Genomic DNA, 13,972 nt, shown 5'->3' on the forward strand with positions numbered 1-13,972 from the left:
TCACATCTTCTGATGAGATTGATGCATTTGTAGCTGAACAAAAGTGTGTGGCATTGTTGTTCTAGTCTGTCCGGGAAGACATCATTTCTTTGATTGATTATTCGAACGCAAAAGATCTGTGAAACAAACTCCGTGTAAAATGTTTAGGAAGTTCTGATATAGTGAAGAACAAAAGAAAACTTCTTAGAAAAGAGTTTGATCTATTTGATTGTCTAAAAAACGAGTCAGTATGTAAAATGATAGAACGGTTTGGTCATCTAAAGCTGGAATTAGAACGACATGATATCATATATCCTGAGGATGAACTTATCGACAAACTGTTTGATTCGTTACCCGATGAGATGGATTGGAGGTATTATGCATTGATGCTAAAGAATACCATCAAGGATCCAGAAAAATTGACATTAGATTTGCTGATTGAGAAACTCAAGAGTCACGAGTTAGAGCTGAAGAAGACATACAAAGTAAATCACTCTTCTTATCAACAGAATTTGGATCTATACTATCCGAAAAGCATGATACCAAAAGCTACTTCTCCCAAGACTGCATTTTCGGCTGAGAATGTTTCTTCAGCAAGCAAAGAAAGTCAAAGCAATCAAAGCAGTGGAAGCCACAGTGGTTATCACAGTGGATCTTCATCTTCTGCAAGTCATTCTGATGCAAAATTTTCATGCAACATTGCAATAGATTTGAAGAATGATCAGAATTTTGACAAGGAGTCAGCTAAACAACAAATGGTCTTCTTGGCATCTGTGTTGGAATCATATGAAGGGTTGGTGGCTGGTAAGATCGGGAACAAAAACTTGACGAAGGAAGACTATGACCAGATAGATCCCGAAGAAATGGAGCTGATCGATGTTCGTTGGGCTATGGTAAGTGTTGTTCGTCGTGTTCAGCGTTTCATGGAAATAACGGGCAGAAAGACGATTGGTGGTCCGTCTACTAAGTTGGGGTTCGATAAATCGAAGGTGACTTGCTTCAAGTGTAAAAAGAAGGGTCACTTCAAGCGAGAATGCAGAAACGCCTATGCTGATGAGTCGGAGAATCCTTTTAGAGACGATTACTACAAGAAGGCAATATACCATCAGAATAAATCTGAGCCACCTAGATTGAAGCAGGGTGAAGACAGCAGAGAAAAATCTAGAGCTCTTGCGGTGATTTATGATGATGAGGGGTATGATTGGAGCAAAGAAGTGCTACCGGAGGAAGATGCGGTTGGTTACGCGTTCATGGCGAAAAATGAACCTATTCCATGGAAAGACAACCGTACTGAAGAACAAAAATATAGATACAGAAAAATGATTGCTGAAAACAAAATCATTAGACTTTCTGGTATCTATCTGGAAGCAAAGCGAGCAAGTAGATGGGATCCGGACAGAGAGTGTTATCTTGATCCGTATGGAAACATTGCGATCGACGACAAAACACTGGATATTAAAGCCATCATCAAGGAATAAAAAGAAGAGGATGAGTATTGGAAACACAAATGGTGGGGAACTCCAACCGAGAAAATGAAAGAAGGAGAGAAAGAAAAAGAAAGAAAGGAGAAAGGAGAGAAAGAGAAGAAAGATAAAGAAGAGATCGAGAAATCAAAGAAGATTGATACAGGCATTATCGATACAATGCAGGAGTTGACGGCAGAGAACCTGGGAAAAATGGCTGACAAAGTGCTAGCTGCTAAAGCACTTGAGGTAGACTCTAACTCCGTGTCTGAGTCAAAAAGCCAGGTCAGTCCAAATTCGTCAACAAATGCGTCAGGTAAAAAGATCGAAGGAAATGCTGATTGCAAAAACTGCCTCAAAGAGTTCAAAATTTGTAGCACTGTCACGTATCTCAACGGTGAGAAAATTAAAGATCTGACAGCAAAGGTCAGAAGCATTGAGAATAAGATTCTTGGTCATGACAAAACAGTAAAAACTTCAACTGGGCAGATAAGAGAATTAACTGGCCAAATTGAAAAAGATAAAATTGATCATGAAAAGGTTAAAAAATAAAATGAAAGGTTAGTTCTTGAAAACCGCCAAATTTCTGAAAAATTTGAAAAACTCAAAAGCACAGTGAAAGATAGTGATGATCGAAATGGTAAAACTTTTATAGAAAACGAACATCTAAAAGCTGTGCTGAGAATAAAAGAAGAATCAATCAACAAACAACTGGATGAAATCGCTAAATTGAAACTTAAAGTTCAAGAGGCTGTAATTGAAAACGAGCGAATCCAGTTGAACCTTAACAGTTATAGCTCCGCAAGCTTTGTTTTGCAACACATTGTTCCAAAACCTATCGGTAAAAACAAAGCTGGCGAAGACATGTATTCTGATGGAACCGGGGTGGGTTTTCACAAAGTTCCACCGCCGATTTTGCATAACTACACGAAAAAGGAATCTGGGTTGGTTGAACTTGAGGAAGAAAGTGAAGTTAAACTTCCAGAGAACATTGATGTCACGTTCACATCTTCCAATGACGATAGTGTCCAAAATGATATTGTGAAAAATGTTGTTGAAAATGTGCTTAAAACGGATAGTGACACTACTGAGGAAGATGGGTGTTTCTTGGATAAATACATTCCGAAACAAAAGTCCAAGAACAACTTAAATGAAGAATCAAATCTTGTCATGTACAAGATGCTAGGTTCGGATAAGGTTTTCGGATTCAGAGTTTCCGATTGAGAATGTAAACATGAACAAGTTGACAAATGTTTTCAAGTTGATCGAAGTTGAATTGTCAGAAGTGAACAATCTGAGTCGAACAAAGACAAAAAAGAGTTTTGAAAAGGCAAAAGATTACACCAAGAAATTTGTTAATCTACCACGTTTTTATAATAACAACCGAAACAATTGGTCGGGGGGTTATCAGGGGGGTAAGTCTTATCAAAAGAGAAATGTTCCAAACAAGAGGTTTGTCGAGAAGAAAAAGTTTGTGAACAGTTCGAGTTCACTTGCTGATGAAGAGAATTTTTTTTTTTCAAAGTCGAACAAAGAGTTCTTTAAGAAAAGAACTTCACAAGTTCAGTCTGAAGGCACGAGTCGAGGTGTTGATACTCGAACACGCTTCAGGTGTAATCAAGTTGGTCACATTGCACGAAAGTGTACCAACGCAAAGCCTAAGATTGAAACTGTCAAAGTTCAACAGAAGAAAGTTGACAACAAGGGTAAAGAACCAATGTTTGTTGAGAAAAAGAGTGTGAAAAATGATAACACCAAAATGAAAAATGAACCTGTTAAGAAGTTGGTAATTAAAAGTGAAAAATTTTACAAACGGGTTGCATTGTCTCAACAAATTTGGAAACCCAAAGAAGAGAAACAAGCTTCAACTTCTCAAGAAAAGAAAGTGGTGAATTCAGTCCCAGTTGTGGATGATAAAAATTTTCCACCACTTCAAGCTAAAAATTTCAAGAAACAAAAAGAGAAAGTTGTAGACATAAAGGTAACACCCAAGGCTGGCCAGGCTTGGGTGGACGTATTCTTCGTGGAATAAAAACCTGACTTGCCGGAGCTTCCTGGATCGCGAAGCATGAATCGGCATCTTTATGTTCGTTTATGTGCAGGATCTTCCAAAACTTGTATCTAGATGGATCATGGATAGTGGAGCGTCAAGGCATATGACAGGGAAGACCGCATTACTGTATGATGTCAGAAATATCAACGGTGGTTACGTAGGATTTGCTGGTAATCAAGGAGGAAGGATTATAGGTGAAGGAACGTTATCAAACGGAATTGTAATGTTTGAGAGAGTTAACTACATTGCTGAGCTGGAGAACAATTTGCTGAGTATCTCCCAGATCTATGACAGGAAGTACACTACTCATTTCACCGACAAAGAATGTTTGATTTTGAAGCCAGGATTTGTTATCCCCGAAGAATGGATTTTAATGAGGGCACCAAGAGTTAATGATCTGTACGTGTTGGACATGAGCGTAGCTACTACTACCACGGGTTAGGCTCATTGTTTTTTGTCCAGAGCAACGGAAAAAGAATCGAGATTGTGGCACCGGAAAATGGGGCATATACATCTTAGAAAAATGAATCATTTGGTGCACAACGACTTGGTTACAGGAGTGCATGTCAAAGGTTTTCATCTGGAAGGGGAGTGCATAAGCTGTGTCAAAGGCAAACAGATGAAAAAGTCGCACCCTACAAAGCAAGTCAGTTCAGTTTCGAGACCATTGGAGAGACTTCATATGGATTTGTTTGGTCCAGTGAATGTCAAGAGTATTACTGGTGATTTATACTGTTTGGTTGTAACTGATGATTACTCAAGATTTCGTTTGTTTCATTCTTGAAATCGAAAGACGAAACGTTTGACAGCTTGATGGCGTTGTTCAAAAGAATTGAGAATTTGTACCAACGGAGTATACAAAGAATTCGCAGTGATAATGGTACAGAATTCAAAAACAGTAAGATGGAAGAATTTTGTGATGAGAGAGGTATTTTGCATGAGTTTAGTGCTCCGTACACTCTGCAGCAGAATGGAGTTGCAGAACGCAAAAATCGGACGCTAATCGAGACGGCTAGAACTATGCTCGCAGATTCGAAGTTACCGATAAATTTTTGGGCTGAAGCTGTGTCTGCCGCATGCTATACTCTCAACAGGGTTCTTACTATCAAGAAGTTCAACAAGACGTGTTTTGAGCTAATCAATAACCGCAAACCGAATTTGGAGTATCTAGAACCGTTCGGGTCACCCTGTACAGTTATAGAGCCTCATGGAAAGTTTGGTCCGAAGTGCATTGAGGGAATATTTGTTGGTTATGCCAATCCATTGCGACGTGTCTTCGTTCCAAATGAGAAGCGGATTATTGAAGCAGCAAATGTTGAATGTCAAGGTAACACTATGCCGCCTCAGAATCCTGGAGATTCATGGCGTTATAATTATGACAAGATGTGGGATTCGTTTGAGATGAAAGAAGAATCAGAGGAAGAAGAATATTTCTTTGATGAGCTGGATATTTTGCGAGAGTATGAGTCGCAACTCAGGTTCCCAGTGGAGTATTCTAGAAGACCTCGGGAAACTTCAAATGATGATGAAGCAGTTCCTAGCAATGCTGGTGAACATGATGAGCAAGTTGCTCCTGATACTCAGTCGGTTGAAAATGATAATCAAGAAACTGAGAACATGCCAGTATTTGATAGAGGTGATTTAGAGTCAGATTCTGAGGGGAGCAGATCCAGATTTCAGGTCAAACAAACCCAGTCGGTGTACAAGATGCAGAACAGAATGTTACTAATCTGGAGGGAAATGTAGATGTTCCAGGCGAAGTGATACCGCGAACTCTTTCATACCATCCAGAAGAGTTGATCATTGGAGAGTTGCAAACAGGCGTTCGCACTAGACGTCAAATTGACCAGGGCCTTACATGTTTTTATTCTACAGTAGCACCTTTACAATCTGGTTTTTCACTGAGTTGTTATATTTCGCAGATCGAACCGCGAATTTACAAAGAGGCGCTTACTGAAGATTCTTGGGTCAATGCGATGCAAGAAAAATCGGGGCAATTTGAGAAACTAGGAGTGTGGAAGCTGGTTGATCTACCCGAAGGTCATATGAAGATAAATACGAAATGGGTATTCAAGTGTAAACGTGATGATCGTGGAGTTGTTGTGCGCAATAAGGCTCGACTCGTTGTTCAGGGTTTCAGTCAACAGGAGGGTATCGATTTTACTGAAGTTTATGCTCCTGTAGCTCGCCTAGAAGCGATCAGAATTTCCTAGCATTTGCATCTTGGAAGAACTTCAAAGTGTATCAGTTGGATGTCAAATCGGCTTTTCTTTATGGGAAGGTAAAGGAGGAGGTTTATGTCGGACAGCCGCCGGGCTTCGTCGACCCAATCCACAAGAACAAAGTGTATTTACTGGACAAAGCGTTGTATGGTCTACATCAGGCACCGAGAGCCTGGTACGAGACTTTGTCTCAACACCTACTCGCGAACAGCTTTATCAGAGGGAAAGTGGATGTCACTCTCTTCACTAAAGAAGTCGACGGTCATCTTCTGATCGTACAGATTTATGTTGATGATATAATTTTTGGCTCAACAAATGATGAATTGTGCAAAGATTTCGAATCAGTCATGATGCAGAAATTCGAAATGTCATCAATGGGGGAGATGAAATTCTTTTTGGGTCTTCAAGTTGAACAACTACCTGAGGGAATATTCATTCACCAGACGAAGTACGTTCATGATATTCTTGAGAAATTCGGTATGTCAACTTCTACTCCGGCTTCTACCCCACTTGCGACAAATCATGGGATACATCCAGATCTCACCGGAGATAGGGTTGAAGAAACGTTGTATCGTTCCATGATAGGTTCTTTAATGTACCTAACTGCTTCAAGGCCTGATATCATGTACCCAACGTGCCTCGCAGCAAGATTTCAGTCTAACCCGAGAGCATCACACATGATTATTGTGAAAAGGATATTACGTTACCTGAAAGGTACTCCTTCATTGGGGTTATGGTATCCTAGGAAAGGCGAATTTACGCTCGAAGGGTATTCCGATTCAGATTTAGGATGCTGCAAAGTCAACGTGAAATCAACGACAGCAGGTTGCCAGTTCTTTGGTCCTAGGTTGGTCACCTGGCAGTGTAAGAAACAAACTTCTGTGGCGTTATCCACATGCAAAGCTGAATACATATCTGCTAGCAGTTGCTACTCTCAGATCTTGTGGTCACAGCAACAAATGCGCGATTATGGTTTGCAGTTTCCTAACATACATCTGTTTGTTGATAATGAGGCCGCAATAAATATCACAAAAAATCCAGTACATCACGCAAAAACCAAACATATAGAAATTCGTCATCACTTTATTCGAGATTGCTTCGATAAAAGATTGATACGAATTGAGAAAATCCACACTGACAATCAGAAAGCTGATTTACATACCAAGGCTTTTGATAAAAATCGGTTTAAATTTCTTTTGAAATTAAATGGTATGAAGCTTTTCTCAGTGTTGGATGGCATAATTGGCGTTGATGAAGGTACTGTTGTAGATGATGACGACAAGAAACAATCTGCAATGGTTTGTCGAATTTTTAGTTGTTTTGGTATTTAGGGGGAGTAGATATCTGTAAATAGATATGTTTTAGAAAATACAAAAACAGTAAAAAGTTTAAAATCCAAAAACAATATAAAATCTGAAAAAGGGCTTGTGTATATAGGGAAAATGATAGTACATCGGTTTGACAGTTATCGTATGCTAAAGATTTGTAACGTATAAAGAGTTAAACAGTTTTACTTATGGTATGTTAATAGATTTTCACACATTTAGTAGATTTATTCGGGATATATACCTAAAATTTCAAACTTGCGAAATTCGTGGGGAACGCTACTTGGATACATAGGTAACCCCTGAAATCTCGTTTGTAAGGTTTCATATTCTGATATACTAGGTTTTTCTACTAGATGATGTCTGGGGTATTATTCCGGGACTTCTGCTGAACGGAAGTTCTGACCTAGTCCTTGGATAATGCTTTGCCTGAAATGCTTGAAACAGAACATTATAGCCCTCAGTTGATTAGACAATAAAATTGATAATCATCTGTTGTAGCTAAAAGATCCTCTAAAGGGGACATACTGCAAAGTCGAAACTGATATCTCTCTGCGCATACGGAAGTATCGACCTGAGATCCCTCAGTCCTCGCATTCCCTAAATTATGTACAGACATCATTTTAGTACAATCACCTGTAAATCTGAAGTTTGAGATTCTGGATACGGGAGTATATTCAAGAGGTGGGACACATGAATGAGCTAAGTTCATAATACATCTAAATCGTATCCTGAATAGATTGAAAATTGTGATGAGAATTTAGAGACTATCTACGTGAAATGTTTAAGTCTGAGTATGAATTAAAGCTTAACGGTACTGATAACTTGTCCGATAACTGATATGATTCCCTGACACGCTCACTAAAAAGAAGTTTGTAAATAGTTTACATTTTATAGCTTAAGTTTCTGTTATTTCATTCCTTAGTTTAGATCACCTTAAAAATCAAAAAGATTTTTCATTTCTGCTTTATTTTAGACAAACCAGAGTGGAAAGTTGATTGTCTGATTCTTCGAGATTTAAAGCAGATGCAGAGATTCTGGACTGAAAAATGAGGAGAGCTTATACTAGATAAAATGTGTCAAAAGTTAAAAACAAGTTCATTAACTTGATACTTGTTATTTTCAGAAAAGTTTGAAAATGTTATACTAAATCAGTTTGATTCGTCAAATGATCACCCAAGGTCATTAAATTGAACTTGGTAGATTAATTGAGTATCAGGGTCATTAATTTGGACCTGAATACTTGAGTGGATTTCTTAAGCTGATTGAGTTTGTGAATTATTGTTTGAAAAGATAAAATTGTAATGTTAGTGTTTGAGTAACAGGTTTTGGACTTCATCATTCCCATGGAAGCTAAGTATTAAAGATTGAACCAGATATCTCAGATTCTAGCATATCGAGAGGGGAGTCAATGAAAGGGGGAGTCTGGATCGACAGCCAAAGGGAAGATGGAAGTCAGAGCTAGATTGTGATCTTACAATCTGTGAAGACAAAGTGCTTATGATGAGAAGACAGAGAGTTGGAGAAAAGACCAAGACTGAAGACTCAGCAGCTGAAGACTGCTGAAGACTACGTCAACATCCAAGGGGAAGTTTGTTGATGCATGGAATGTCTGTTGACTACGCCTTCATCAAGTTTTAGGTCAAGATAGGTCAACATAGGGTCTAGAAAGTCAAAAACATGTATTTTGTTGTAGTTTCGCTTATGTGAACATAAGTTGTAGAGGTTCTGCTTATTAGTCAAGGGGTTTCGCTTATAAGGTTTTAGTGATAGGTTCGCTTATACGGACATGCCGTATAAGCGGAACCATGAGGACTATAAATAGTCATTATAAGCGAACCTGGTCAGTGAGTCATTATACATTGAAGCGGAACTGTTGCATGCTTTTGTTACCAAACTCTGTCAAATCATTATCAGAAAGCAATAAAGAGAAAGGAATTGAATAGGAAAGCTGTTGTTACTTCATTTACGTTAATTTCGCCTTCGTACGTGAAGATGAACGTTCTCTACTGACTATTCAGGGTCGGAACACGGTCCAACAAAGTGCAAAGTATCCTCAATTTGAAGAACACAACAAGCTCAATCAAACCAAGGAAACTCAAGCAGCACCTAATAATCGAATCACTAGTAAATAAATTGACACCTAAATCGGAAGATCGAATCGAATGAGACCTTGTAAACCAAATGAGCATTGGAACTCATCTGATATGGTCTAACAAAGCGTACATTCTAAATTGAAACCTAACCTAAGTGCTTTCAACCCGGTACGACCCATTAAGGTAGCTTACGCTACGTTAACGCGTCGTTCACGCAAACGCGCGTTTGAGACGTCTAACTAGTCCTATGACAAGTGTTTAAATATGTTGCATAATCAGTTAAGTGACAAATGTTTAGGTTACATATGCTTAAAGTCCAATTATGCATGAAAAGGGCATTTTGGTCATTTACCTAAGGCATATAATCTACCCATCATACAACTACTTAAACTAGGTGACCATAAGGTATAACCTCGGAAGGTTATTCTCTATGCAACTATGGTCACTAAATATGCTTGGTCGGAGCCTAATGATCGACCAAACGGGTCGAGTTCGAAAGTCTAAGAGGTGGTTTAGACCGCTTGACTTACGACTCTAAACAAGCACTAAACTAAAAGTGACGAGCTAAGCATGTTAGAACATGCTTAACTAAGTTAGAAAACAAGTGTTGATATCAAAACAAAGTGTTTTGATACCAAGAGTAGTTTGGTTGCAAAATACGCTTAAATGCGCATTTTGACCGAAACTACGACTCGTCACTACGCCTAGTCAACGTGGTAATCAGTAGGTATAGTCACTAAGGACTATAACCATCGTGATTACGCTCACGTTGCGAAGTTCAAATGAACTTCGTGTTGACCAACTCGTGGTCAAGAAGAAAGTCAAACAAAGTTTGACTTTTAAGCTAAAAACGCATAAAAGAACTAAAGAAGACTTACAAAGGGTCCAAATAGATTTGATTCCATGTATTCTCACGTATGTAGTGAATAATCACCACAACTTAGAGAAATCTCAGATCAAATGTGTAGAAAATGGAATGAGGGCCATGCTATATATAGTTTTTCGCAAACCGTTAGGATCATTTCTTGGCAAGGAGGGAATGATCTTGGCCATACAAGTGTTAGAGAATGATTGGGGGACTTGTTCTCCACACAAACCAGCCCATAGCATGAAAAACCAGAGATCAAAACCATTGGAACAAGAGGGAATGACCAGATTCAATGTTTCTACAATTCTGCTGATCTGGGGACTACTTACGGACCATAAGCCCCTGAAGCCCTAAAACTTGGTTTTCGATGCATTTTTGACACGTTTAAGCCCTGTTAACCCCATTTCAAAGCCCTAAAATGAAGTTAACGTATAGGGAACTTAAAATGTGCTCAAAAACATCTCGAATGTCGGCTCGTTTGGTCGTATGGTTGCATTGTTCGGTAAATTACGATGAAAGTCGTAACGAACGCAAAAACGATCCAAATTAAGCGGCGAATGGAATTTTATCATGCCAATCACTAAAATAAAATATTTTAATGATTACATGAATTTTTTGGTGTCCGGATATATTTAGAACGTAAGATATGCGCGAAAATGAAAACTTATGCACTTTTTGACGCTTTTAGTCCCTGAATGACCAATAAGTTTATTTTTGCGCACCAAACACCTCAAAGCCTATTTCTAAGCTATGTAAAGGATATTTAAGGCATGTTTAACTTATCATAAGGTTCCGGAATGTTTGTTACCATACAAATCGGTATAGTTTCGCAGTTTGACACAAATAGTCCCTGCAATCGAACAAACTTGTTTTCGACACACCCAACCATTCAAAACTTATTTCTAAGTTATGTGAAGGTTATTTAAGGCATGTTAAGCCTATTTCACTATCTCAGAGTATTTTTCGCGTTAAACTGACTGCGTTTACGCACCACTTTGCGTATAACTTTCCAAAAAGCGATTTAAAGCTTGAAATCGAATCGAATCAATCTTAAAATCATCAAACACAAAAACACACATAATAACACCAAAACACATTGTTTTATTAATAACTGAAATTGTTTTACATTGTTCATCGATTAAAGAGCACAGTTGTCACAGTCTCCCCTACTTCAGGAAATTTCGTCCAAAAATTTTAACTAGAGGAAACTTGTGAGAACAACTGCGGATTTTTCGCCTTCATTTGGTCCTCACATTCCCAAGTAAACTCTGGGCCACGTTTGGACTCCCAGTGAACCTTGACCAATCGAATCCGTTTGTTCTTCAACTGTTTGAATGTACGGTCCACTATCTCCACAGGATTCTTGACAAAGTGCATCGTTTCATCGATTTGGATCTCGTCGTGAGGAATGTGAAGATCAGAGTTAGCTAAACACTTTCGTAGATTGGACACGTGAAAAGTCGGATGAATATTTCCAAGCTCTGGAGGTAGCTCTAGTCGATAGGCAACCTTTCCAACTCTTTCAACAATCTTAAATGGTCCAACATATCGAGGTGCAAGTTTTCCTTTCTTTCCAAATCTCACCACTCCCTTCCAAGGTGACACCTTGAGTAAGACATGGTCTCCGACTTGAAATTCTAAGGGCCTGCGTCGCATATCCGCATAACTCTTTTGACGGCTTCTAGCTGTCACAAGATTATCGCGAATTTTCTTGATTTTGTCTGTCGTTTCCAGAGTGAGCTCAGGTCCAGTAAGCTGAGCTTCACCGATCTCATTCCAACAGACAGGTGAACGACATTTTCGACCCTAAAGAGCTTCGAACAGTGCCATATTGATGCTAGCATGATAACTATTGTTGTAAGAGAACTCGATCAATGGCAGATGAGAATCCCAATTACAACCAAAGTCTATCACGCATGCTCTAAGCATATCCTCCAAAGTTTGAATTGTTCTCTCAGATTGTCCATCTGTTTGGGGATGATAAGCAGTTTTTAGATTTAGTTGGGTTCCCATAGCAGATTGCATGGTCTTCCAGAAATGAGATGAAAATCGAGCATCAGGATCAGATATGATGTCCAAAGGAACACGATGTCGAGATACAATCTCATCAACATAAATCTTTGCAATTTTATCAGCAGATAGATCCTCGCGAATCGGAATAAAATGAGCCGACTTCGTTAATCGATCCATAATAACCCAAATAGCATCGTGACCTTTAGATGTACGCGGTAATTTAGTGATGAGATCCATCGCAATGTTCTCCCACTTCCAAACCGGTATCTCAAGTTATACAAGCAATCCAAAAGGTCGTTTGTGTTCAGCCTTGAGTTTGAGACAAGTTAGGCATTTTGATACATACAAGGCAACATCTTTCTTCATACCAGGCCACCAAAACATAGGACGAAGATCCTTGTACATTTTATCAGCACCAGGATGGATAGAATATCGAGACTTGTGAGATTCGTCCATCACTAAAGTGCGAAGATCGTCTTGTTTCGGAATCCACAAACGATCCTTGAAATAAAGCAATCCATTGTCCTTCACTTCGAGTTTAAGCTCAAGTAGACATGGTAATTCCTTACATATTAAATTTTGTGAAACACAAAATTGTTGAGCTTGAAGATTACGAGTTTGAAGATCAGATAGAGTGCGAACAGAATGAAGCTTGACTTGCTCTTTTGGACTAAGCGCATCAGCTACGACATTCGCCTTACCAGGATGGTAGCGAATCTCGCAATCGTAGTCGTTTAAGAGCTCAACCCAACGTCATTGCCTCATGTTCAGCTCCTTCTGATTGAGATTATGTTGGAGAGTTTTGTGGTCTATGAAAACCACATATTTCGTGCCATAAAGATAGTGTCTCCAGATTTTGAGAGTAAAGACTACAGCACCTAACTCAAGATCATAAGTCGTGTAGTTCTTCTCGTGAAGTTTCAATTGTCTAGACGCTTATGCTATAATTTTGCCTCGTTGCATTAGAACACAACCAAGGCCTAAGTTGGATGCATCGCAATAGACAACGAAATCGTCATTTCCCTCGGGCAAAGATAGAACAAGAGCATCACATAGCTTTTGTTTCAGCGTTTGAAACGCTTCTTCTTGCTTGGGTCCCCACTCAAAAGGCTTATTTTTCTGAGTCAAAGCAGTGAGTTGAACCGCAATGTTCGAGAAATTCGAAATAAATCGTCGATAATAACCAGAAAGTCCAAGAAAAGAACGAACTTTTGTGGGTGTCGTAGGTGTATTCCAATCCTTAATAGCTGCTATTTTGCAAGGATCCACATGGATACCCTACTCGTTGACTATATGACCCAAATACTGAGCTTCTTTAAACCAAAATTCACACTTGGAGAATTTAGCAAAAAGTTTTTCCTTCTTCAGGAGTTCCAAAGTCAAACGAAGGTATTGCTCTTGATCGGCTCGAGACTTCGAATAAACAAGAATATCGTCGATGAACACAATAATGAACATGTCTAAATAAGGTTTACAGACCCTATTTATTAAGTCCATAAAGATAGCTAGAGAATTTGTCAAACCAAAAGGCATGACAGTGAACTCATAGTGCCCATATCTCGTGTGGAAAGCAGTTTAGGGAATATTTTCTTGGAATACATGAAGTTGATGATACCCATAACGCAGATCGATCTTGGAAAAACAGGTAGCACCTTGCAGCTGATCAAAGAGATCATCGATTCGAGGTAGGGGATATCGATTCTTGATGGTAAGCTTATTAAGCTCATGATAATCGATACACATTCGAAAAGATCCATCTTTCTTCTTCACAAAAAAGAACAGGAGCTCCCCAAGGTGAAAATTCGGTCGGATGAATCCTTTATCAAACAATCCTTGAAGTTTTTTCGATAATTCTTGCATCTCAAACGGTACAAGACGATGAGGCGCTTTCGCAATCAGGTTGGCATTGGGTACAAGGTCAATATGAAACTCGACTTGACGAACTGGAGGCAA

Source organism: Helianthus annuus, chromosome 6, assembly GCF_002127325.2.
Source record: "Helianthus annuus cultivar XRQ/B chromosome 6, HanXRQr2.0-SUNRISE, whole genome shotgun sequence".
Taxonomy (NCBI): Eukaryota; Viridiplantae; Streptophyta; class Magnoliopsida; order Asterales; family Asteraceae; genus Helianthus; species Helianthus annuus.